This window comes from Lagenorhynchus albirostris, chromosome 4 (assembly GCF_949774975.1).
Source record: "Lagenorhynchus albirostris chromosome 4, mLagAlb1.1, whole genome shotgun sequence".
Lineage (NCBI taxonomy): Eukaryota > Metazoa > Chordata > Mammalia > Artiodactyla > Delphinidae > Lagenorhynchus > Lagenorhynchus albirostris.
In genome coordinates this window covers 68475906-68503647 of record NC_083098.1, presented here as the reverse complement: position 1 = coordinate 68503647, position 27742 = coordinate 68475906, and positions in this window count along the sequence as shown.

The following is a 27742-nucleotide window of genomic DNA, read 5'->3' as shown; positions in this document are numbered from 1 at the left end:
ACATTTATGGTCAATTGATTTTTACAAGGCATTTCAATGAGGAAGAAATATTTTTTTCAATAAATCGTGCTGAGACAACTGCATAGCCACATTCAAAAGAATGAAGCTGGGCACATATCTCACACCATATACAAAAACTAACTCAAAATGGATCAAAGACCTAACTGTAAGAGCTAAAATTATAAAACCTTAGAAGAAAATATAGGTGTAAATCTTTGAGACCTTGGATTAGGCAATGGTATTCTAAGACATGACACCAAACCACAGAAAAAATAGATAAATTGGTTTTTATCAAAATTTAAAACTTTCATACTTCAAAATATACTACAAGAAGGTAAAAAGACAACACACAGGATGGGAGAAGACTTTTGCAAGTTATATATACTATAATGGTTTATTATCCAGAATATATAAAAACTATTATAATTCAATAATAACAAGTCCAATAACCAATTTAAAAATTGGGCAAAGTAACTGAATAAACATTTCTTCAAAGAAGATATACTAATGGCCAATATAAACATGAAAAAGAGACTCGTTAGTCATTTGGGAAATACAAATCAAAACTAAAATGAGATAACACTTCACACTCACAAGAATGACTATAATCAAAATGACAGAAAATAAAAATGTTAGTGAAGATGTGGAGAAGTTGGAATCCACATACACTGCTGGTGAGAACATGAAATGGTGTGGTCACTTTGAAAAATAGTTGGCCAGTTGCACAAAAGGTGAAATATAAAGTTACCATATGACCAATTTGTACAGGGAACAGTTGCCTTCAAAGGGTCTGCAGAAGGAAATTTTATGACGATGAAATTTTCCACATAGGACTGGGGTGTAGATACATGACTATTCATTTGTCAAGACACACAGAATTACACATAACAAAGACTGAACTTTCCTCTGTGCAAATTTTAAAAAATCAACCATCATATCAGGAGGTTTCAGGATGGATTGTATACTGTGACCAAAAAATATCATTACATTACAAATAAATGACATAACTTCACTGAAGTGGGTAAGGAAAAAAAAAAAACTGACCTAAATAACTTTAAAACAGTGTTTTGACTGGATACTATAAGGTTAAAGACAAAATGAATTGTGTACAACCACTATTGCCTAGTTGATAAATTTGTCTCTCATAGAGATATGGATTAGCAATTCTGTAACTATTGATACTTTACATGTACCTAGGGTTGAATGTATAATTAATAAATTGTACATAATAGGACCTAGTTTCTCACTTCCAGAGAAAGTAGTTACAAATAAGCAAAGAAGAATGGCTACAATGAACCTTATGCAGTTAGTTTCAGAGATACAATGTGAACTTATTTTTATTTTAATGTATATATACACAGATAGGTAGGTTCAGTGATATAGATATGTGTGTATATATGGGTTGGTACACATACATGTATTTCCTAGCTTTATCAGCTAAGGACCTAAAAGCTGACATCAGTAGTAATAAGCACACCTCACACCCAGATCTTGATTTCTAAATACACGATTCCAAAATGAATTACGACCCCCTGAAGAAATGACTTATTTTAATTTTAGAACTGAGAAAGTACAAGATGAACCTGGTGCATCTTACACTGTGAGAAAATAAGAAAGGGAGAATAAGTAGTGGTCTCTGTCAAAGAGGAAGAGAAGTGAGACAGAAAGAGCTCCCAATGGCCAAAGCTGGAACAATTTCTGCAATACAATAAATAAAGATCATATTGAATTATAAACCCAAAGAATATAATAAATGTTCATTCATCCATTCTGTTATAAATAATTGATTAAAAAATAAATGGGGAAATAAATAAATGAGGAGTTGGAAAAATCTCTTTATAGAAGAACACAGTGAATAAATGTAGAAGGAATGAGGCAACTAGAATACAACATTAGTAACTGCTGTGGGCAAAGTCCACTGATGAATGCTAAAACTAGTTAAGTAAAACCTTTAAGAGAAACAGAATGTTTGCATATCTTCAAAGTATCTCCCCAAAAGTAAATAATTATGGTGGTTTTCACCAAATGTCCACAAATTTGTTGCTTCTCCCCCTCCAGATCTTGAAGTTTAGCTCTCTTCCCCCAAGTCTAAGTTGGATTTAGTGACTTGCATGTAACAAGGGAAATACAGTAACTACAGTGGAGAAATTTGACAGACATCACCTTGAGTCATATATCAGTTTTCTAAGACTATCGTAACAAAGTATCATAAACTTTGGCTTAAAACAACAGAAATGTACTTTCTCACAGTGTGGGAAGCTAAAAATCTGAAATGAAGTTGTTGGCAAGGCCATGCTTCCTCTGAAGGCTCTAGCAAGAATCATTCCTTTCTTCTGCTTGCCTCTGATGGTTACTGCCAATGCTTGGCATTCCTTGGCTTCACTCCAATCTCTGCCTTAGTCTCCCTGTGGACTTCTTCCCTGCCTGTCTGTGTTTATTTCCAAATTTCTCTGTTAAGAGGACAACAGTCATTGGATTTAGGGTCCAACCTTATCTAGGTTGATGTCACCTAAACTTGATTACATCTGCACAAACCTTATTTACAAAAAAGGTCACATTTTCATGTTCTAGGTGGACATGAATTTTGTGAGTCAGTCTTCAGCCCAGTACAAGTGATCAAGGTCAACACCAACAGTGGTTTTACAAGAGCTGATTGAATGTCTTTGTAGACAATTCCACCGTCTTCGGGTTGGAGTCTGTTAATCATCTTTTCCACGTGAGTTGTGATTTTCCTGATCCTTCATATGCTGAGTAATTTTGGATTTTACTCTAGACATTTTGAATACTATGCTATGAGACTCTGGATCTTATTTAAATACTATGGATACTGTTGGTGTCTTTGTTTTAGCGGGTTATCAATCCCATTTGATACAGATTTCAAGATCTGACCAACATTCCATATGTTGTTCTATTTGTAAAGCCTTTACAATGCTATTTAGATTCATCCTGTGTGTTTGTCATTCATTGATCAGCCTGGGTCTTGAGTGGGAGTTTATCCCTTGATTCATTACTCAGTGTTGCTGGTATGGGGAATTCCCTGGTGGTCCAGAGGTTAGGACTCCACACTTTCACTGCCATGGGCCAGGGTTCAATCCCTGGTCAGGGAACTAAGATCCCACAAGCCGCACAGGCAGCCAAAAACAAAAAAAGTTGTTGGTATGCTATTTAGGACCACATCTATGCATATACCTCTCAGGGATGATCCCAAGAATTTATAACAAATTTATATGGGTTGCTTTTTCAAGCTCTTTCCTCTCCATAATTCCCCTGGTACTTTTCAGTTCACTAGGGCTCCTGTTTCAGTCTTCCATCAAGAAAGCTGGGGCTCTATTTACTTCACTGTACCACACACTTCCTGATATAGAATAGAGTCATAGTAGGATGGAGAAAGACAAAAGCAACAAAGGTTTATCCCACCCTCTTGGGAGAACTGATCAAAGAGGAAGTTTCCCCTCCCTCTCAGTTTTAGGCACCAGTGGGCCTGTGCTATCACCACTATTGCTACCAGATCTGTTTCCTACTCATTGACCATGAAATAGACTGCTTCTCCTGGAGCTTTCTCTGTCTTTGTTAATGTTCACTTCTGAGTTTCAGATTTCTTTGAGTCCAGGCTAGGAAACAGTGGGGAAAAATCGGAAACTCACTAGCAATCCAATGTCTCTAAAAGTTTTGCTCTTTTTTTGCTTCTATTGAATATTTAATTTTTAAAGTCCTTAGATCACTGCTTCATACATTTTGTCCAAGTTTTAAAGCTCATTCAGTAGAAGAAACAGAGTGAAATATGCTTAATCCCTTTACCTGGAACAAGAATCACCATAATGGAAATAAACTAGAATAACAGAAAGATATTAGGAAAATCTCCAAAAATTTAGAAGTTAACATATTCTAAATAAATAGGGTGTATCAAAGAATATTAGAATTTAGTTTAAACTAATGAAAATGAAAATATGACATATCAAAATTTGAGGAAAAAAGCTATAGCAGTCCTTAGAGGGAAAATTATGCCACTAGAGACTCATGTAATAACAAGAGATATAAAAATCTGTAAACCAAGATTTGAAGCATAGCAGAATATACTTCTCCACAATATGTCAACTTTGGCATACTGATTATTTTGAACTGTAGACACTTGAAATACAGCAAATGCAGGGAGAGGCCTTTTCTGAACTCCCCTTATTTACCTAAAGACAGATCCTCTAAAAGGAATTCAGTTGTCATAAATCTCCTCCCCAGAGTTTCATCACCAGGGAAAACTGACATTATCACAGGAGATGAGACTAGAAGTTGACACCACATCCAGCAAAACTTTGTCACAAAATATTGTACTTCCCATCTCTTCTTCCAAGGGCCCATTTGTCTTTCCTAAAACTCATCTACTCTCCCCTAGGAAGCCTACAAACCCCTAACTTTTCCCTATTAAGATGGTACTTAAGCCTACATTCTAAGCCATTTATTTGAGTTACTAATTTTTCCCTAGGTATCTCCCATGAGGTACACGTTGGAAAAAAAAAAAAAAAAAAAACTTCTGTTTTTTTTTCTCTTGTTAATATGTCTTTAGTTACAGGGATCTCAGCTAAGACTCAGAAGAGTAGAAAGAAAATTATTTTTCCTCCCCTACAGTTTCTGCCTTCAGAAACTGGATAAATAAGAACTACATAAACCCAAAGCAAGAGGAAGGAAGGAGATAATAAAGACAAAAGCAGAAATCAATAAAATTTAAAACAGAAGAGAAACAATAGAGAAAATTAAGGAAAACCAATGTTGTTCTTTGAAAAGATATATAAGCCAACCTACTTGTTGCTTGGATCAAGATGATGATAGAGCAGACATGGTGAGAAGTAGACAGATTCTGGATATACTCTGATGGTAAGGCCTACAGGAATTTTTACATATCAGCAGAAAGCTGTGAAAAAAAGAATCAGGGAGGTCTTCAAAGGTTTGGGCCTAAGCAACGAGATAAAAACATTTATCTCGTTGTAAAAGACTAAAGAATGAGCAGTTTTCAAAGGTAAAAGAAAGAAAAGAAGAAAAGAAAGACAAGAAAGACTAAAGAATGAGCAGTTTTCAAAGGTAAAGCAGTCAGGATTTATTTTTTCCTGCATATAACAGAGGAACCCATATATAATCAAATTTAAACCTATGTAAGATTATTCATATCTTATGTAAAATAATTCTGAGATAAATAATCAAACATATTATTGGGAGATTCAAGTTCGCATAGTTATGCTCTGCTAACCTGGCACGTGTTTTTCATCCTCAGTGTCACCTATTGATGTCCAGATGAGACCTAATCCAGCAAATACATGCAAATTCAAGCTAGAAAAAAAAGTCAGGTGCTCATGAAAGGAGCCCTTCAACTGTGAGTTCTCTTTAAGTAGCTACACGGGAAGTCCCATGTAACAGATCCATTTATATCACGTTAGTTAGAAATAGTTGCATGACAACCCCTATTGCAAGGAAAACTAGACAACATATTATCTTATACTGGGCATTGATGTATCCAACTAAAATCAGGGCTCCAGAGGTCACAGTGTAAGACTTTTGTATGATGAAGAGGAGACGGAGATTAAGAGATATACAGAGCTACATGGAAATGAAACATGGCAATGAGAAAATCGTGGAAATTTTGTGATTGATGTACACAGTGATACAGGACACAGTGACATGGAGAGCAGCATGAGAAATGCTAACCATCTGTAGTATGTAGAATAGATGAAGGTGATTTAAAGGCAGCATTCTAGAGATCTGGTCTATTCAAAAAGCCAGTTAGATGGACATAAACATTTCAAAAGAGAAAATTCAGGTGTTCCTGTACAGGATAGAAACAAGAAAAAACAGGTAAAAAAATGGTTCAAAGTGGAAGACTAAAGGCAGGACGCAGAAAAATTATCTGAAGAAGGACAGCAGCAAAGACTCTTCACAGAGGGCTTGTAAACTAAGGTGTGGGGAGGAAGGGAGAGGGTATAGTAATGTGTTCCAAAAAATATAGTCAATGTTACTGATAGATTGCTGCAAATCTAATTTCAATTATAGAACAGCTACTATACAAGTTTCCCAGTACAAATGGGACAGTGTCACATCATTATTGTTAATTATCAGTAATTATCAATTATTGGTAATATTGTTAATTATTAAAGATATTTTGCCAAGTAATTTAGCAAAAGAAAAATCCTTACATTTACTTTCTTTAGATGGCATTGGGTTTTGAAATTTATTTTTAGCCACCAATTCAGGAGGGAAAAAAATCATTTTTTGGTCACTGTTTAAATGGAAATAATATTTATATGTTAATTATTATAAAACAATGACAACAGTCTACAAAGGCTGTGCTTTTATTAATATATTATAACAAGTAATAGAAACAGACTCAGAGATGGAACTTATGGTTACTAGGGAGGAAGGATTGGAGGAAGGGATAGTCAGGGAGTTTGGGATCGATATGTACACACTGCTGTATGTAAAATGGATAATCAACATGGACCTATAGCACAGGGAACTCTGCTCAATGTTCTGTGGCAGCCTGGATGGGAGGGGAGTTTGGGGGAGAATGGATACATGTATATGTATGGCTAAATTGCTTTGCTGTGCACATGAAACTATCACAACATTGTTAATCGGCTATACTCGAATATAAAATAAAAAGTTAAAAAAAATAAAATTTGTGGCCATGTTGTTTTGGAAAAAGAAGGAATATGAACAGGATGTTATATGTGTAACTGGTATGTTATTGGTTGAATATATTTTTGTTTAGTATACTAGACAGAAAAGGATTAATATTTTATATTTGTATTAATATGGAATTACCTCTTTGAAGGCTAGCTCATTTCATCATCCATACCAGTGATGAGGGAACATCTAAGAGAAAATCCATATGGAAGTAGAAGAATATAGGAGATAACGGGGCAATCTTCTTCATGATTATTTCCTACGATTATTTAAATCCACCCATAAAACAGCTGTCAAAAAACATCCCTATTCCTTTTCTTTCTTTTTTTTTTTAAAGACTTTTAACCCATAAGAAAGAAATCTAAAATATTTCACTTGGGGCTATATAACTTGACCAAACATTATAGAAATACCTAAGTTTTCATTAACAGCTTCCTTTTCCTTCTATTAAAACTAAGCTGCTGAAGAAATTACTTCTTGTAGGTTTGAAAATGATTGCAAACATCAACAACTGATTCAGTAACTACTGGAATGGTTGTTTGATTTAAATCTATACTATTTTATTGGTTCTAAATGAATCTAGGATTATAACAGTTTTATAAGAACAGAGACTTTAAAAGATAATACTTCCACATTCTCATGGCCTAAAAACTGTCCTGAAGAACCCTCCAACAAAAGTGTTTCATGCCACTTTCTATAAATGAAGAACAGAGTCTCTGTAAGATAAACAAAAAGGACACATGTAATAAAACTTGAGCAATGTATTAAAAGGGAAACTGCCCTTTAGAGATAATGGATCTATTCTCTACTCCATGCATGAATGCAACTCTCATTAACACTAATGGAAGTTATGCATGAGCATCAAGAAAATATACCTGGTATAACGGATTTCAGAATGGGTAATGGCAACTAATCTATTCCTGGCATAGCTGTGTCTTTATGCAGCCAAACAAGAGTACTCCTAAAATTTGGGGATAGGGATAAGCATTTAAGAGAAGAATTTTAAAGTAGTAAGAAACTTTGAGAATACAATACCTTTGCATTTTTCTTCTCTCTTAAAAAACTCCTTTCAGTCACTGGTAACTTCTTTCCTGCCATTGCATGGATTTTAAGAGCCTGGTTTCAAAGCAATGATGTCACCTAGCCAGTTAACTAAGATAACTTATAACCACAATGCCTGACACAAAGTTAGTGCTCAGAAAAGTTTAGTTGTTTTCCCAATCTCATTTGGATATTACATATAAAAAATAGTCATAATCGTAGCTATCAATAATCCAGAAATCTTTTTTCTCTGAACTCAAAGGTTCCTGATTATAGATTATCTATTGATGTTTTGGTAGGTTAAGTTAGCTGCCTAAAGCTTTTTTACTGTGGACTTTTTAAAAATCAGATTGTCACAACATTCAAGCAAATTTTTATTAAGCAAATTATAACTATAATTTACCTAATTTATTGAACACAGCCAAGTTAGATATTAGTATAATGTTCCAATAAACATCAAAATGTATGTTGGAAACCAGGGCAGTTTTGTTAACCCTTCACCTAAATATCTTCCATGATTTCTGGCAGAGATGTCACGTCAGTTGAACACCTGTACTTATGTTCAGAAACTCTCCAGAGCAGCCTCCCTATACAACTGATCTATGTTCAACCACATGACAAAGAATAGCTAACTGTTTTGAAATAAACTACATCACAGTTCTTGGTCTTGGTTTCTGTTTAAGTAACTAATTACTCAGTTTATCTAAGGAGGAGTTCTTATCTATTTCATACTGATATGTTAGGAGTATTTTCTAATCTTTCCTCTGCAATTTTTTCCTACTAAAATTCTCAGAAGCTTCCCAGTCACATTTCTTGCTTCTTGTTCAATAATGGGGATTGCTCATGGTCAGCAGGTAGATCACTCTCTCCCTCCCTCTCCCCTCCTTTTCCTCTCTCCCCACTTTTGCCTTTTGCTTTCCTTTCTGTCAACTCTACATAGGGTGTACATATTTCTCCTCCCTTTCTCCTATCTGAAAGGGTAGGACAAGTTAATTCTATTGAAGTTTTCAGGAACAGTGGGTAAGATAGAGACAAAACTGGCTTAATACTAACATAAACATCATATTTTCTGTGATAATATGATAAACATCATATTTTCTGTGATAATTACTACTGAAATGCTTTGAGAAAGATTGAAGCCATGCCTTTTGAGATCTACAATTTGAGAAAGAAGAAAAAATAGAAATTCTGGCCAAGAGTCTAGAAATAGCATAGATCAAAGAAGCAGTGAAGGAAGCTGACAAGAATAGAACTAGTGTGATTGGAAATTGCCTATATGCCTGACACTTTAAATGTTAAGTGTTATTGCCATATATTTAGTATCATCCAATGAGAATGAAGCTAGGAGAGATTTAGAAAATTTACCAAAGACAGACACATTGTAAATATATATATATAGATATGTGTGTGTGTGTATAATTTGACTCCAAATCTCCCAAACTTTTCACAGCTAGAAAAGGCTGCCTCATTAATAAAATGGAATTTTATTTAACCAACATTCTCTGTCCCCTGAGTAGGTCATCCAAGCCATCAAATTAGAAAGTTTTTGGTCTCCTACCAAACTTCCAACTATACATACCCCAAAGCACATGACCCATACACTAGAAAACATCTTCCAATTTTCAAAAGTCTCCAGTAGCCAAATTATTTCATATTTCTTAATGAAGGTATATTGCTCTTAATCCCAAATATAATATCTTTTCAAGGGCATGTTCTTCCATTACAATTCAGAAGAACACATTTATTTCCCAGTTGCCTCATGTAAAATGAAGATAACCTCCCCTCCATCCTCACACAGTTCTTAAAAGACAAAATTTATGTAAAATAATCATATTTGTTGGTGTGCGCTATTTTGCAACTTTTCTCTTGCATGACCAAAAATAATGCTTTGCATATAATTCTAAATAAATATTGAATGGATGACCTTTGACATCTTAGTTCCAAATACAGTTCCAAAGAAGAAATACCATGTAAACCACTACCTATTATTATATTAGAATTAAAAGAATCCATTTTTAGTGTTCTAAATACTTCAGGCAGGTAACTACTTTACCATTTTCTTCATTTACATCTGTTAATTTTGCATTTAAAGAGGCAATGTGGCATAATACAAAAAGCATGAGAAATCCTAAAAAATTTTGTTCAAATCCTCCAAAATACTTGCTATAAAATTTACAGTCTTTACGAAATGTTAAATAATTTGTTTGTGCTTCAGTCTCCACAGCTGCAAAATTGGAACTGAATACCCCATTGATTTGTTAAGACGAAAAGGCACTGTACCTGGTAGCTGTTACATATGATGCAGAAAATAAATTATTGTTACTTTATTATCATCACCATCAACAATATTCAAGTCAATACAATGAATTCAAGTCAATACAAGAATTACTTCATAATCGAGCATTTATATGCACATTTTACTAAAATATGTTTTTTAGGTTGTGAACTATACTCACTAATTGATGGGCATTGAGTTAATTAGGGTACACAGAGCAGTAATTGCAGGGAACAAAAAAGATTCCCTAACACAACTGTCTCAAAATATAGAGTATGTTTGTGATATCTATTATAGTGTATGAGTTCTATCAGCACAACACTATACTTTTTTTCCCTGCAAAATCTAAATTTGTATACCCAAATAATAGATTTGTGGCCTTGGAAGCTTAAAATAACCAAAAATATTTCCCTTTCTTTCTTTCTCTTTCTTCATTTCAAAAAATTTAAAGTCTGTTCAATATTCCAAGCAAATAAAACAATTTGCTGACTTTCTCCACTTATTTGTTTTCTTCTTTCATCCCTTTCCCCAAACTCTATTTTCCAGTCCCTTCACTTGTCTCAAAAACTCATTCACTCTACAATTTAAAATACAAAGACCATATTAAAATTATAGTATTATTTGTAGAAAGAAAAAGGGTATTATTTTACATTTATTTTAAATCAAAATACCAAATCATCTAACAAGCACTTCCAAATATGAAAATTTGATGACCAAAAACCTGACCAAGTCATGGATGGCTTCTTTGCTGAATTTTCATAGCTGCATCTTTACAAATTCCCTAAATATTGTCTCAACACTTAGAGAAAAAATATAGCTGTCAGACTCAAAACAGAAGCACAAAATGCACAGAAAATCAGCTATATACCTTATAAAGCACACATAATGATTTTATCCCAAACTTCTTATCAAGGTAGAACACCAAATATTAATATTAGATAAAAAAGACCTGGAATACTAACTTATGGAAAGATCTACCACAGTTATATCCAAGTTACTTATGTCCCCTTTCCAACATTTTCTCTTTGTTCAAGGTATACATATGTCTCCTAAAAATAAGAACACTAGCTATATCTGCTTAGGAGTCAGAAAGGAAAATACTCATCTTTCCATTTTGGTCCATATTTACCAACATATTGCACCTTCGTGTTTCCTGTATCAAACAATATTCCAGTCAAGACCTTAGCCATATGCTCTCCAAACTTTGATTAGTATAATGGAATTTTGAGTTTGCCTTACAAAATTGCCTTCTGGTCTGTTCTAAACCCACATTACACTATGCCATGTTTCTTTTCAGGTCTGAATATCAAAACCTTAAATTTGATGGATTAAAGCAATGCTTTCTTATTAAAAACACATACTGAGAAAAATAAACTTAAGAAAGAATAAAGATTGACTCTGTAAATTGGAACATATAAAGCTCAAAGCACAAAAGAGAGTGGAGTTCCATTAAAGTAAGTATAATTTAAAAGTCAAATTTAAATATATGCAGAAAGCATATGAAATTGTGTGTATTTTAGCCATTAAGAACAGACAATATTATTTGTCTCAAATTGCTTAAGTTCTTTAATGAAATAATATAATGTTTAAAATATGGGGAAAACCACTATAAAAACTAAGTAGTGTTACTATGACAACAGAAAACCATTCAACTAGTCTTAGGCTAAGAAAAGTGAAAATGGATTCTTGCTTCATGAGAAATAATTAAATAGGAATATGCAATATCCTAGTTACCCTTTTAACCTAATAAATATTCCAATAATATTTAAAAGCACGTTTCTTATAGAAGCATTATATTCTGAGTCTTTGAAAATAAAGTTTTAAAAAATTAAGAAAACATGACTCTAATTCTGAAGAAACATATGATGTCTCTTGGGATGAAGATGGTATAGCAAAAGAATTTATTTCATTTTTTGCTTCATTTAACATATATTTATTAGACTTCTACTATGGTCCAGCACTGTGATAGGTCTTGTGGAAAAAATAATCAACAAACAACACAATCCCTATCATCTTGGAGAGAAAATGAAGTAGGAAAAAAGACACTAATCATTTAGTCGTAACTATAAGATCTTTGCATATGTTGTTCCTGCTGGTGGAAAGGGGATAGGGAAAGAATTCCTGACCCAGAGAAAATGTATGATGAATTCTAAAAACTGTTTCAAAAAATCCAGTAGGGACCCAAACATACAGGATTTTGTAGACAAGTTAAGACTTTGATTTTTAGTCTAAAGTCAATAGAAAACTATTGAAGTGGTCATGAGATCAATGAAATGATCATATTTTCATCTCAGAGAAAATTAAATTTCAGACCACATTGCTCACTTCTGTTGTAGAAACAAACATCAAAACCTTATAAAACAGCAAAAGGTTTGTATGTGAATGGTCAGTTGTAGCTCAGTGCTGGGTGTCAGGCTACACTGTTGCTCCCCAAGATTTTTTTTATTTTCAGGTCAGGCTGAAAGATCAGCTCCTATCTGGCACACCTCTTCTCATGGCACATCAAAAAGATCTTCCAGCAGTGCATTATATTCTTAAAGCCTCTGCCTGAAAGTGAAAAGATATTTTTTGCTCCAATTTCATTGCCTCCCACAAGTCACACGGCCAAGACTGACCAGTGGTCAGAAAGGGCACTTAAACTAATGAGAGGGCTGGCATGCTATCTGGCAAGGAGATAGGAAAGGAAATATGTAATCCTTTACTAGAGAAGGGGGAGAAGAGTTAGGAACAATAAAACAATCTACAAGTGTTTAAATATAATTTTGTGACTCGAATGAATGTATAAGATCATATAGCAAGGTCATAGCATTCTTAAGAATCACCTTGCTTGTTACTTAGGTATGAGGAAACAAGCTGCTAGATTTATCATGAATGAAACATTTACAGAAGGTATTCAAGGATGACTACTCCAATAATAATGTGAAAGCATATTACAACTTCATAAAATATGTATCCTCCAATAAAAAAGAAAACAAAACTAAAAGTCATCTTGGTTAATAGATTTCAAAACCTGCATTTTATATTTATTATTTTATTTCATCTACATAAAACAATTTAATTTTAAAGATTTCATAACCAGAACATTGTGGCTTATCTCTAGCTATTTGTACAGATATACATCAAAAATATACACAGCACTATCTCATGTAAATAAGCATTAAAACTTAGCCAACCACTTCCTATAAAATAAATGTACCTAATTCATGAACATAGTGAGAGTAATGGTTTGGCACTTAAAATATGAATCATAATTTTATTTGAGAATTGATAGTTTAACTTCATCAGAGATAGATAACCAAAATCTGTGTACTAAGGTAATAACTTGTTCATTTTGTACTTTTTAATGATGAGGGAATTTCTAAACCAACAATTATCCCTTGCCACTGAAAAATTTGCCTAGTGATTAGGCCTCCTGGGAGTTTCACAAGTCTGTCTACAAATTTGAATACCTCCTGTCTGATCAAAGTATCCCCAAGCACAGGATTTTTAATACTCCTTTAAAAGTACCTTATTCAGGGTTTCCCTGGTGGCGCAGTGGTTGAGAGTCTGCCTGCCGATGCGGGAGACGCGGGTTCGTGTGCCGGTCCTGGAGGATCCCGCTATGCCGCGGAGCGGCTGGGCCCGTGGGCCATGGACGCTGGGCCTCCGCGTCCGAAGCCTGTGCTCTGCAACGGGAGAAGCCGCAGCGGTGAGAGGCCCGCGTACCATAAAAAAATAGAAGTATCTTATTCATACTAACAAATACTAATTTTCATAAGTATTATTCCATGAAAGTTTATTTTCATTAAATACTATGCCCTTTTAAAAATGAGCCATCTGTAGTATATTAGTTTTCTATTGCTATGTAACAAATTACTACAAATTTAGCTATTTACAACCATACAAATTTATCATTTCACCATTTCCTTGGGTCAAGAATCTAAGTTCAGATTAGCTGGCTCCTCTTCTCAGAATCTCACCAGGCTGAAATTAAGGTGTTAGCCAGAACTGCAATCTCATTTTAGCCTCAGGGTCCTCTTCCAAACTTACTGGTTGTTGGAAGAATTCAGTCCCTGAGGCTGTAGAGAATGAAGTCTCCATTTTCTTGCTAGCTGTAAAATGTAATACTCTCAACTCTTAGAGGCCCCTCAGGAGCTTGCCAAATGTCCCCACTCCCATAGGCAGTACAGCACGTGGTGATTTGCTTCTTCAATGACAGACAGTGGGAGAAGCTGTCGTTTGACTCTCTGACTTCTTTTAGGGTCTCAAATGATGACATCGGACTCACACAGTAAAATCTCCTTTTTGATTAAATTCAACTGATTAGGGACCTTATTTATATCTGCAGAATCTCATCTACCATATAAGGTCACATAATCACAGCAATGATATTCCATTGTATTCACAGGTCCTACCCACACCCAAAGGGAGGGAATGGAATCTTCAGGGCCATTTAGAATTTTACCTACTACACATGATTACATTTTTTTTTCAACTGGCCCTGCTGACTCAACAATCCAAAATGTAGAAATACAAATTCAACTCCACATAATTAATTATAAGTACAATTTGACAATCAACATGCCTGGGTCCTTCAGGGTAAAATACCATGTGGAGAAGCCTTCTCTAACTAAAAACTCACTTCATATAAACATGTATTTAAACTTAAAATAATTTTACTATAAACAGTGAGTGAACCAGAAAGGTCCAAAAGGGAACTAAGATGGGTTCTTTAATCATTCCACTCCCACACATTCCTCCAATTCAACCTTTTCCTTTTTCTTATTCTCTTTCCTCCAGGGATGATAGGTTATGAACATCAACATGGAGGATCTCTACCAGCAACCTCAAAAGATAATGGAATTAGTAAAAAACATCATCCCAGTATACTCTGAGTTCCTGAAAACTGTGAGCTAGATTTTCAGTAAATGAGCAAACAAATCAATGAGAGAGAGAAACAGAGAGTGTATATGTGTGTATGAGAGAGAGAGAAGCAATACTGGCTGGTAACCCTAATCTTACCCCAACCAATGTAAATACTGAAATTTGTGTTTTAAATTGAATGTGCAGCAAATTCCAACAGTTCCATTTATCTTCCTTTATTTTTTATAATAGTCTAGTTTTATTTTATTTTATTTTTTAATATCTTTATTGGAGTATAATTGTTTTACAATGTTGCGTTAGTTTCTGCTGTATAACAAAGTGAAGCAGCTATATGTATACATATATCTCCATATCCTCTCCCTCTTGCGTCTCCCTCCCATCCTCCCTGTCCCAGTCCTCTAGGTTGTCACAAAGCACCGAGCTGATCTCCCTGTGCTATGCGGCTGCTTCCCACTAGCTATCTATTTTACGTTTGGTAGTGTATATATGTCCATGCCACTCTCTCACTTCATCCCAGCTTACCCTTCCTCCCAACCCCCGTGTCCTTTGTTTTAAATTCTTAAGGCAGCCTTAAATATTCAAAAATATGCATATATCTAAAATGATTTTTTTCTTTCATTAAGAGTTTGTAACAAACTGAATATCTGAAGGTGAAAATTGATAAATGTTAAATGATGAAGGAAATCATTACCTTTTAACATAAGTAGAAAAGTTCTAATGCTAGTAACGGATAAAAACCTAGACACCATTGGAGTTGCCATTTATTACTGAAAAAGCATCTAATTTCAGCATGGTATAAATTACAGTATAAATATTTAATTGTTTATCAAAACTATTCATGGGAGAGATGGGATTTTAGGTACATTTTGCAGGCAGGCATAAGGACTTGCTAAATTATCCAATTCAATTAGAACTTAAAAGCTGCCCACTTCGAGATTCACTGCCAGTTTGAGTGGATTGACACATTATTATTTTTCTGTGATACTTTTTATTGTTTATAAGGTTCTTTCACTTTTAATATGTTTTATTTTTATCCTATTATGAAATATTAGATTTGAAAATATGAAGATATAAACTATAAACCATAGTTTTACCAGGCTGAAGAGATGAACCTAAATATACAAGAATAGAGACATTAATTAAAACATAACATTAAGATATAAGAACCTTCTATCCTTCACACATATAAATATATGAAAAACGGATGGCAAATACACTGAAATCTCACTATAACACTTTAATACTAAGAGAAATTCAGCAGAAAGAAGCTTGTCTTTCATTCTACCAGAGACATTCGGAAGGTAAAAATATAATAGAAAAAGGATCTCAGCTCTAAGGTGATCTCTTGCTCTGATCCCTCGAGGACTGTATTATAGAAAGATTTCACAGTATCCCTTCATTCATCAATAAAATGAAAAGATATTTAAATATTCAGAAATTTATTAATAATTTTTATCAGTTTTTCCTACAAACCATTTAAACATCATGCTAACATTTAAGACAAGAGCAAACAGTTAAGACAGTAGTAAAAATCATATCATCTTTTTAAGCTTTTTTTTACTTTGTAAATTTACTTCAGAAAAGCTGATCCTTTTTGGTGTCCTATTGAAGAAATTGTAACATATTCTTGTAACCGCCACAATAATCAGGGTCCATAATAATTTATCACCCCCAAAAAATCTCCTTAAGACTATCTTTTATAGTTACAGTATGCCCCAACCCCTGGCAAGTACTGATTTGTTCTCCTCACTATAGCTTTTGTCTCTTCCAGAATGTCACATAAATGAAATATGCAGTTTGTGACCTTTAAATGTGGGTATTTTATGTAGGTAGGTACAAACAAGAGTAACAAAACAAAACAAAAAAAAACCTTAATATAATCATGTAGAGCTCATTAAAATAACAGTAGAAATATAGATTAGAAGTCTGCCCATAGACTTGGAACAGAAGATAAAATCAGTTCTATAATGTATGAGGTCAGAACGAAAGGATAGAAACGGTGCCTCCTTTCACCAGACTAAAATGTAAAGCTGTCCCCAAATTCACCTCTCAGAAGTATTTATCTTTTAGATATGTTCTACAACTTTACAATTCTTTTAAGCTGGCTAGTCCCATTTCCCCCTTTGGAACATGGAGCCACATGACATCCACCTGTTAAGGTCAATTAATTTGTGAAAGAGCTCCAACAGCTTTGAGCAAAAGCTCCTTTCCATTTATTAAGGAATCAGATAACTGCCATATGTTAATTGCTAATCCATTTCTCACTTAGAATAGTGAGACAACACAAAAGCATTATTTACACAGCATATTAAATTATTGCTTTTTTAATATAAATGGATATTTCTATAACAATAAGAGTAAGCTTTCCTATAAGAATTTATCCCTTATTTGTGAATTTATTTTCTCTAATCCAGTTTTTGGAGGAAAAAAAAATATTGACAGAGGAAAAAAGGTCTTTCAAATGATTTTTGATTCATCTTTAAAAATGGATTGAAGATTATGGGTATAATAATTTATAAAAAGGACAGCTCCATAAACATTAGCTTATGATGGAAAATGCATAACTTTATATCAGTTAAGAGATTGTCTTGTTAGCTAGGCCTTTCAGATAGCAAAGCGATGGTGTAGACAACACTAAATAAAATTATTACAACTTGCTGAGACTGTCATATCTAGAAAGTGATAAATAAGGTCCCATTTCTCATTTGAATTTATGCTATTTTTTAGTTGTTGGATAGTTTGAATGGCCACTTTGAATGTCTAACTATAAGAAACATTAAGAAAACCTCCAGGGTGTTTGATGGAGCTAAGAATTCTTATCCATTATAGAGGTTATGTTAAGAAAATTCAGGGGTTGGAAAAAAGGAGTCAATATTTCAATTTTTGTGCTTCCTAAATTTTCTGTCGTCTTCTCTTTCCTAATATAATAATATAGAACTTCAAAATCCATCAGTCATCACAGTATTCATATATTGGTGAGAATATACTGATTCACTTATACTTTCACTACCATAGAAGTTTGCAGAATATTAACAATGAAATTTGCTCTCATAAATAATAAAATAGCAGGCCTTGTCTTGAAATACTGTGTTTTGATCACTGCAGATTAGAAAGTGATCACACAAGATTATAAAGGCTAAAATCTTTCCCACAATCTACAAGTCCTTGGGAAATGTCTATTTTCCAGATAAATCTCAAAATAATATTTTTATTTTGTTCTTGTGCACTACAAACTCTTGCTACAGTTGGTTCATTTCTCCACTGAGAACAATTAGTTCATGTATTTTCCTCTATTGGATATTCTCTTCCATAAGCTACTTAAGAAGTCATTGGCCTTGATTAACAACAGCAAACATTTATTGAGCCTCAACTGTGGGTCATGTGCTTTATTAGTCACACTTTTACAAGAAGAGAGTCAGTCAAAAGCAAACATACCCAGTTAAGTTTCCCTACTTCCAATCCCTCTGAGGACTGCATATATCCAGCCTCTTGGAGCGTTCATTCACATGGAACAGAATCTGTACCTGATCAGCTGATGAATTTTGTGCTTCTACAAATATGATATAGAAGAGTCAGCCTTGCATCTGGGGAGAAGCTGAGGATTAGTAATCTGGATGGGCATTCAAGGAGAGGTCAGGAGTAAGGACTGTGGCTAGGGGTTTATATAGGTCAGACTGGTAACACTGCAGTGGAATGGGAATATAACAAAGGAGGACTTGACCTGCTGGAGAGGAAAGAAGGATCAATTCCATGCAAAAGCATGAAGTAGCATATATTTAGTGTCTGCCACTCAACTTCTCATTGTCTTTGGCACCATGGAAACAACAGTTCTTTTTCACTTACCTCAGGTAACTAGTGTTTCTTTGTCCACCCACTAAGAAAATTTGTTCTTGAAAAGGATATAGCTTCCTTCACTTTAAAGTGTAAAATACAAATCTTCAAATGCTACCCCATTTGTCAAGTACTGGAGAGGAGAGAGTCAGCTAAAAGGTAAGAATCAATGTATTTATTATGTAAACAGCACCTGCTGATCATGCCACCTTAAGGTCTGTCTGCCTTTCCCTTTAAAGAAAAAAAGTGTTTAACCTAACGCTGGGTAGGCTGTTCTCCTTTTGGGGATTTGGAATCATGGGAAGCAGAAATAAGCAAAAGCCAAGCAAAAAATAGGAAAGAGAAAAATTTTAGATGTTTAATTATTCTTCTCTGGTTATTTCAGTTTTATACCTGACTTATTTTTTAGTTTTGGCCCTATTAAGCTGACTTTGCATCTAGTCACTGTAAGCTCATAAAAGCAAATCACAGATGACAGCTGAGCAATGATTCAGAACTTGCATCGCTCTCTAAGACCACACTCTGGCCTGCCTAATCTCGCTCTATGCTCTTGGTTCCAAATTCGTGATTCCTTATGGTAACTTCATACTTCCCTTCAAACTTCACTTCCCTTGCTCTGGTTTGCTGATGATAGACTCTAGCGTTTGGATGCCGCTGATTCTCTACTGGTTTTGGTGTTATCTATGGGCAGCAAAGTGTTAGCTCAGCAGGCCTAAATTTCTCAAACCCTGCACATTCCAGAGAAAGACCTATCTTCAGGACAGGGCCTTGGCTGGCTCCTGTAAAATAATCTCATAACTCCCCCAACACCCCACCGCCAAAAGAGGTGCTCTTGTTAAAAGAACTGTGATGGGCAGACCAAAAAATAAACATCCATATATTTAAGTGGCATTGAGGGCTTTTACAATCAAATCTATGCCTAGATGTGTTGTCTCCCACTACTCCTTGCTTCCCGCCCAACTTTGTATCTGTCTTTAGTTACGAAAGGTTACTCACTATTGTACTATTATATGCTTCCATGCCTCTCTGGTCATGCTATTGCCTGTGTTTGGAAGATCTTTCCTCCTCTTCTCTATCTTTAGAAATTGTATTTATCCTTTAAAACTCAGTTCGAATATAACATCTCTGGTGACACTTGGTATAATCCACCAGTTAGAATCAATCGTTCACTCTGTGCTAATTTAGGCATTCAGTTTACACTTTATTATGAATTCACAGTCTTAGAGTTAGTTGTGTGTATCTGTGGCCATCAGAAGATTAAAGAATGGGGAAAAAAGTGTCTTAATTATTTTTATATCCTCTAATTTGCAGTAGTGTCCCTAATCAGCTGGGTTTGTAGCCCCCTGCATAATTTTTTTCTCTGCTCCCCATTCCCACCTCTCAATTTATAATCTAAGTAAAAAGCATAATTGTTATGCAAAAAGTATCAAGACAAGCCTTCTAACCTCACCTTTTCACCAGACTGCAACCAATAAATGCAGCCCATATGAATATTCTGGAATCACTTCTAAGACTAGTGCTTTGAGCCTAATAAACAGTAAGTATTTGAATTGAATTTGATTGGAGTAAAAACTACTCAGTCTCAAAATATTCTCATTGGCCCACAACTAATCATTCTACTAGTCAGATGACAAGTTGTTGAAAACTAAGGTTTTTTGTTTAAGCAAGATTGTAGAATGAGAGTTCGTGTAAGTATAAAAGTGGATTTAATTTGGATACATTATATTAAATATAGAATTATTTTACATGCATGTCTAAATATCAGAAAGATTAATTACTCATGAATAAATGGATTATATATCATACACAAAGAAATTACGAAGGTCACTTTTTCAAAAATAGCACATTCATAATCAATATAATTAGTTCTGTGACCATACCTATTGCTGTCTTTTTACAGAACTATGGCTACTGGATCACAACCAAATTTGTCAGCTGAATTCCAGCTGCAGAATTCATGTTTCTCATAACTATATGAGAGGGAGAAGAAGACTGTCTCATTTTCAGGCCCTAAGTTGAGACCACAGTGTCAGCTGGAAAATGATAAACTTTTTAAATGAGTTCATTTTATGTGGAGATCACTTAGAAAGAATAAATATGAAACCAGTGGTAGTGTATTTTCTGCTACATTTCAGATTTTAGCCAAAGATAGAAAGGGTGGCTGTAGTGCTACAAAAAATTTTTCCTGCCTATGTCAGAAAATGCATATAGCTGTCAAAAATAATCTCACTAGACCAATATACATTATACATTTACAGATTCTCATAATATAAATATTCGGTATAATGGAAAAAATTATCACATCAGAATTTTAAAATTAATGATTTAAATCATCTTTTTTTTTGCCTTTACTTGCATATGTCTTTTCCAAAAGCTGTAATTTATCCTATGGTATAGTAAGAAACAACAGTTTCCAATAAATGTATGATTGGGATATTTTAGTTTTTTGTAACTTCTAGGTTGATTCCTAGAATTGAAGACATTTTTCTTAATGTTATATACTTATTCATTGTTTTTTATCTTCAGGTTTTAAAACAATTAAACAATAATATTGCTTGATGTTTAAGCATGTGGATGCAAAACGTGCCATTTAAGGTTTTCAGTGTATGTGCCCACCATATCTTCCTAGCTAAACTTTCTCTACTATTGTACAATAACTGGATGAGTTACTTAGGTTGACCTTCTCAGATTGCTGAATAGTCCAATAACAATGTCTTTCACTTACTGATATCTTGTATTAGTCACAGAACTAAAGATTGTATATACTGTAGTGAAAATCAGCACAGATTTTAGAATGGTTAAACCTGAAGGTATTTGGGTTCAAATACCAGTCCAATCCTGTAGCACTTATGTAACCATAGCAAGCTACTCAAACCTTTGTGTCTCATTTACTTCATGTATGATTTAATGATAATAATAGCACTTGGGGTTTCCCTGGTGGTGCAGTGGTTAAGAATCCTCCTGCTAATGCAGGGGACACAGGTTCGAGGCTTGGTGCGGTAAGATCCCACGTGCCGCGGAGCAGCTAAGCCCATGCGCCACAACTATTGAGACTGTGCTATAGAGCCCATGAGCCACAACTACTGAGCCAGTGTGCCACAACTACTGAAGGCCACGTGCCTAGAGCCCGTGCTCCACAAGAAGAGAAGCCACCATGATGAGAAGCTCATGCACCGCAATGAAGAGTAGCCACCGCTCGCCGCAACTAGAGAAAGCCCGTGCACAGCAACAAGGACCCAATGCAGCCAAAAATAAATAAATAAATTTATATTAAAAAATAAAAAAATAATAGTGCTTAACTCACAGAATTTTTATGAACATGAAATTGGTTAATATTTGAAAACCTCTAGACAAATTGTAAGTGCTCAATAATTGTTAATTGGGGTTTTAGTCCTAGCTCTGTTACTAAATTACGTGGAACATCAGGCAAGTAACTTACTCTCTTTGGTTAAGTGAAGATAATACACCTTCGTTAATTAGTTATTAAGGTTGCTGTAAGTGCAAAGTTTAAAATTTTTAGTAATTTATGTATTAGCAAAATGAGTGATCCATCTTGAAGGAAATAAAATAGAGTTAAGGCTGTACCAAAAGTAGGTATAATGGTAAATGGAATATATGGGAAGAGGAGAGAGAGAGAGAGAGAGAAAGAGGAAGAGGGAGAGAATAAACTAAAATGTTGACTATTCTTGAGCTGGGAATTCCACAAACACTAAACAGAATGTGTGACATGTACAAACCAAAACTAATAATGTTTATAAAACACAGAAACCTAGAAAATATTATAAGCTTAAAATAGAGCAATTGTTTTTTAAAATGCAATGTGGTAAGTACTCAAAAAATATTCATTATTATGAATACATATCTTCAGAATAATCTTACAATGTGTGTATGTTTATTTCCAGTTTACTAACTGGAGATTAAAAGTTAAGAAAATTTAAGTAAATTACCCAAAATCCACAGCACAACTAAAATAACACTAGAGTTGAGGTTCAAACTGTAAGTCCTCTGCAGATAAAGACTGCATTCCTTCTAAGATAATAAACTGCATCTCATTCCATGAAATCACATCATGTAAGTCTGTCTGAGGCAATGGTGGAAACCTAGGCTGAAACAGCCAACACATCTCACAAAACACTTTAGAAAGATTATGTTTCTTTTCCATTAAAAAGTAGAGAGCTTCCCTGGTGGCGCAGTGGTTGAGAGTCCGCCTGCCGATTCAGGGGACGGGGGTTCGTGCCCTGGTCCGGGAAGATCCCACATGCCGCGGAGCAGCTGGGCCCGTGAGCCATGGCCGCTGAGCCTGCGCGTCCGGAGCCTGAGCTCCGCAACGGGAGGGGCCACAACAGTGAGAGGCCCGCGTACCGCAAAAAAAAAAAAAAAAAAAAAAAAAATTAGTAGAACATATGGTTCAGGTGGCCAGACAAATAAGTGGCAATGGTTTCATCAATATCCTAAAGGGAGAAGTTGAATAATTAATTGACACTAGAAAAACATTAACAGTGCAAGAGTGAGAAGAATTGACATTATCTTCTATAGGTTTGTATAAGGTCAACAATGTATACTATATATATATATATATATTTTTTTTTTTTTTTTTTTTTTTTTTTTTTTTTTTACGGTACGCGGGCCTCTCACTGTTGTGGCCCCTCCCGTTGCGGAGCACAGGCTCCAGACGCGCAGGATCAGCGGCCATGGCTCACGGGCCCAGCTGCTCCGCGGCATGTGGGATCTTCCCGGACCGGGGCACAAACCCGTGTCCCCTGCATTGGCAGGCGGACTCTCAACCACTGTGCCACCAGGGAATCCCTATACTATATTTTATATTGTATATTATATATATCGAATTCTATAGGGAATTTCAAGGATAGTTTTGCCACTTGCAATTTTAACCTTTCACATTGGCTTTAGAACTTAACATTACACTTCCCATCCACTGGTGAGAAGCAAATTTAATCTATTCTCCTTATATGACACTCTTCTTATATTCCCTACATTAGTGAAGGTAGTCTAACTGCTGCAATTCGCAAATGCCAGAATTTCAGTAGCTTACCACAGTAAACATTTCTTTCTCATTCAGAACTCCCTCAAATGAGTTTTCCTAATCCATGGGTGGCTCCCCTTCAAGCTGTGATTCAGGGATCTAGGCTTCTTTCATATTGTGAATGTGACTTTTATCCTCCTCACTTGGCTTCTAAGATCTAGGAACCATCTTCAACAGGCAGAGAGCAAGGAAGAAAAAATATACATGGGAGGTCTTATAAAGCCTGACCTGGAAGTCTGCAGACTATAGCATTTCTACTGAACACACATGGTACATTATATACACTGTAATGTAGATACAATATATATACCATTGGCTAGAACTCAGTCACATGGTTATGTAATCGAGGTTACTCATCAGTTAGATCCATTAAACTATATCTTGCTTAATAAGTAATAAACTGTACCCTACCTTCATTGATCAAGCTCACTTTGTTTTCATAAAAACTTGCGTGTCCTCCAAGTCTCACATAGCCTAAACAATAAGATGTTTGCCCAAGTTGTTTTTCAGGAACTTGCGGTCCGCTGTGTCCAGTTTGAGCTCCAGTCGGTTAAGACAGATTGGGAACGCCTCCACCCTCCAACTGGGCATGCTCGAGTGTCCGCTCAGTGACCTTTTGACGTCAGAGGGTCAAAAACTCCACCCTCAGAACATGTCAATGCCGCCATTTGCTGAGGATGCGTCCCGTGAAGAAGCCTGTAGCTTGGTTGCACCTGCGCAGGACAAAGATTACCTCACCTTTTTCTTATTGCCAATCACCTTTCCTCACACTTCTCACACCTCAGACCACCTGCTTCTTTATCTCATAAGTATCCAGCCCCTTATCTTCAGGGAGGTGGATTTGAGATTTGTTCTCCTGCCTCCTCGCTTGGCTGCCTGATCAATAAACCCTTTCTCAGCTGCAAACCTCGACATCTTGGCGTTTGGCTTGCTGCTCAGCGGGTAAACAAACCTGGTTCAGCAACAGTTACGCCTAATATCTACAAGGGAAGATGAGAAAGACGGTCTTGCTCCATGCAGAGGAAGAAGACTTGGTGACAAACTAGCTACTCTGAGACATACTCTCGCTACCTGAAGACATCTTATTTTAGAGTTCCATATATCCAAATACTTTGAGGACCGTTCTAGATGCAACCTTCCTAAGAAGTTTTCTGGGTTCTTCCAGCACAGATGTGATTTCTGCCATAGGTGAGCCATTAACCAAGTTTGCAGGGGTTTGGTTTTGTTTTGATTTCAGTGCTCTTAAGGAGTTTACCCTAAAGGCAAAATAGATTAAGACTGTGATTCAAGAGCCAACATCAAAAGTTCAAATGCCGGGCTTCCCTGGTGGCGCAGTGGTTGAGAGTCCGCCTGCCGATACAGGGGACACGGGTTCGTGCCCCAGTCCGGGAAGATCCCACATGCCGCCGAGCGGCTGGGCCCGTGAGCCATGGCCGCTGAGCCTGCGCGTCCGGAGCCTGTGCTCCGCAATGGGAGAGGCCACAACAGTGAGAGGCCCGCGTACCGCAAAAAAAAAAAAAAAAAAGTTCAAATGCCATCATGCTTACTTATTAATTTCATGACCTTGGAAAGTTGCTGTAACTCTCTGGGACTTTATTTCCTTATCTGTAAAACAATACTCTCCTCAAAATACGGTTAAAAGGTTCAATTGGTATAATATATAAAGCTCTTAGAAGAGTGCCTGGCACATGGTGAGTCCTCGATAAATGTTATCAATTATCTTAAATCTGCCACTTATTGTCCATTCACTTATCTCATTACTTTTACTAAACCAAAAACTCCTGAGGGCCATGATCATGCCTTATTCATTCTGGGATCCTATACTTTCTTTCTGTGGTAACTTAGGAATATTAGGCAATCAAATATTTGTTGGACAAAGCAAATAATTTCTTTCTTAGTTTTTATAAAGATTCTATATGTACTGTCATTATATATGTTGGAAAAGATAATATAGCAGAACAAAATACATAGTGATGCTTCATATTCAGTTGCAAAATATTAAAATATATTCATAATTTTCCCTATTACTTACACAGTTTAGTACATAAATGTCTGCTTAAATGTATAGGATAATATTTATGATTGAATTTTACCCTATGTGTCCTTTATATTAATGTAAACTCTTGAACAGTGACCAAAAATCATTACAGCTTGATGTCTTTTTCAGTGGCCAGAATGAAATTAATTGGTCTCAGGCCAATTCCTAGTGGACAAGTGTCTAAAACAAAAAACACCACTACAATTAGCATTACTTTAGTTAATAGTTTTAACCACTGAGGTCAAGGATAAAATGAATAATAAAATTTGAACTAACCTTGCAATGCAAGTTGTAACTTCTTCCAAAATGGAGATTGGATAAGCTTAAAGTGACGTCTGCTAACGAGTTAATTTGCAGAATGAAAGAAAGAAATACCAATGAGACCGACTAGAAATTTATGTAATTTTATGAAACCAAATTTTCTATAATAGTCATTCCTTAATAAACATAATAGTCATTCCTTTTCACAAATAGCCTTAAAAAGTTTCCTTCATGAAAAATTAAATTTCTACCAAAACTAACAGTAATTTTCAACCTACTATTAATCTTGCAAGTAAAGCTGAGAATTTAAATACACATATATTTATTTCATCCCCAAGTCACCATGTAGAAGATTCACCAGTAAATTTCTAAAAACCAGGAGAAACACAAATATTCCCTGGGTCTTTACAGAAAGATAGAAGAAACTTAACCTCTGGATCCAAAGAACTTCATCAAAGGACTTCTAAGTACAAAGGCTAAAAAGTCTCTCTAGGAGCAAAAAGGTAAAACCTGAATATTTATCCCTTCACAGGATGATGGGACTCTCTATAAGAGTACAGACATTTCATTTTTACACATGAGATAATTTAGGTTCTGATAAATTGAGTTCATTTACCTAGAGTTACACGGTGATCTCTACTCTTCATGTCATGCTTATTGTTGACCCTAAAAGATTATACATTATTAAAAATTCTTATGTATGCATACAGGTGTGTACATATGCATGTGTTTAACATTGTTCAAAGCACTGAGTAAAACACTAAAGAACAAAATAGGCAAAACTCCCTGCCTTCATGAAATTTACATTCTGGTGATGAGAAAAAGAAAATAAATAAGAAATATATTTAATAATGCAATAGTACAGGGTCAGGGAGATCAGTTTGCAAGATGATGTATTAGTTGCTAGGGCTGCCACAGCAACATACCACAAATTAGGTGGCCTAAACAACAGAAGTTTATTTTCTCACAGTTCCGGAGGTTGGAAGCCCAAGATGAAGGTGGTGGCAGGGTTGGTTTCTTCTGAGGGCCTTGAGGGAAGGATCTGTTCTAGGCCTCTCTCCTTGGCTTGTAGATGGCCACTGCTCCCTGCATCTTTACATCATCTTCCCTCTGTGCCTGCATCTGTGTCCCAATTTTGTCTTCTTATGACACCAGTCATACTAGATTAGAGCTCACCCTGATGACCTCATTTTAACTTATTTACCTCTTTAAAGATCTTATCTCTAAAAACAGTCACATTCTGAGATACTAGGACTTCGGACTTCAACATATAAATTTTAAGGGGCTAACAATTCAGCCCATAACAAGAGGAGGAGTGATACTGGAATTTTAAATGGAGTGATCTAGTCTGGTTTCAATGAAAAGGTAATGTTTGGGCAAAAGCATGAAGGAGATAATGTACAAAACAAAACAAGTTGCAACCTTGTTTGTAATAAAAGTTTGTAATAAAAGCCACATTTCTAATTAATAAAAACCAATTAAAGTTAACTAAGGGGGCTTTCCTGGTCGTGCAGTGGTTAAGAATCCACCTACCAATGCAGGGGACACTGGGTAGAGACCTGGTCTGGGAAGATCCCACATGCCATGGAGCAACTAAGCCCATGCGCCACAACTACTGAGTCTGCACTCTAGAGCCCACGAACCACAGCTACTGAGCCCTCGCACCAAAACTGCTGAAGCCCGCGTGCCTACAGCCTGTGCTCTGCAACAAGAGAAGCCACTGCAA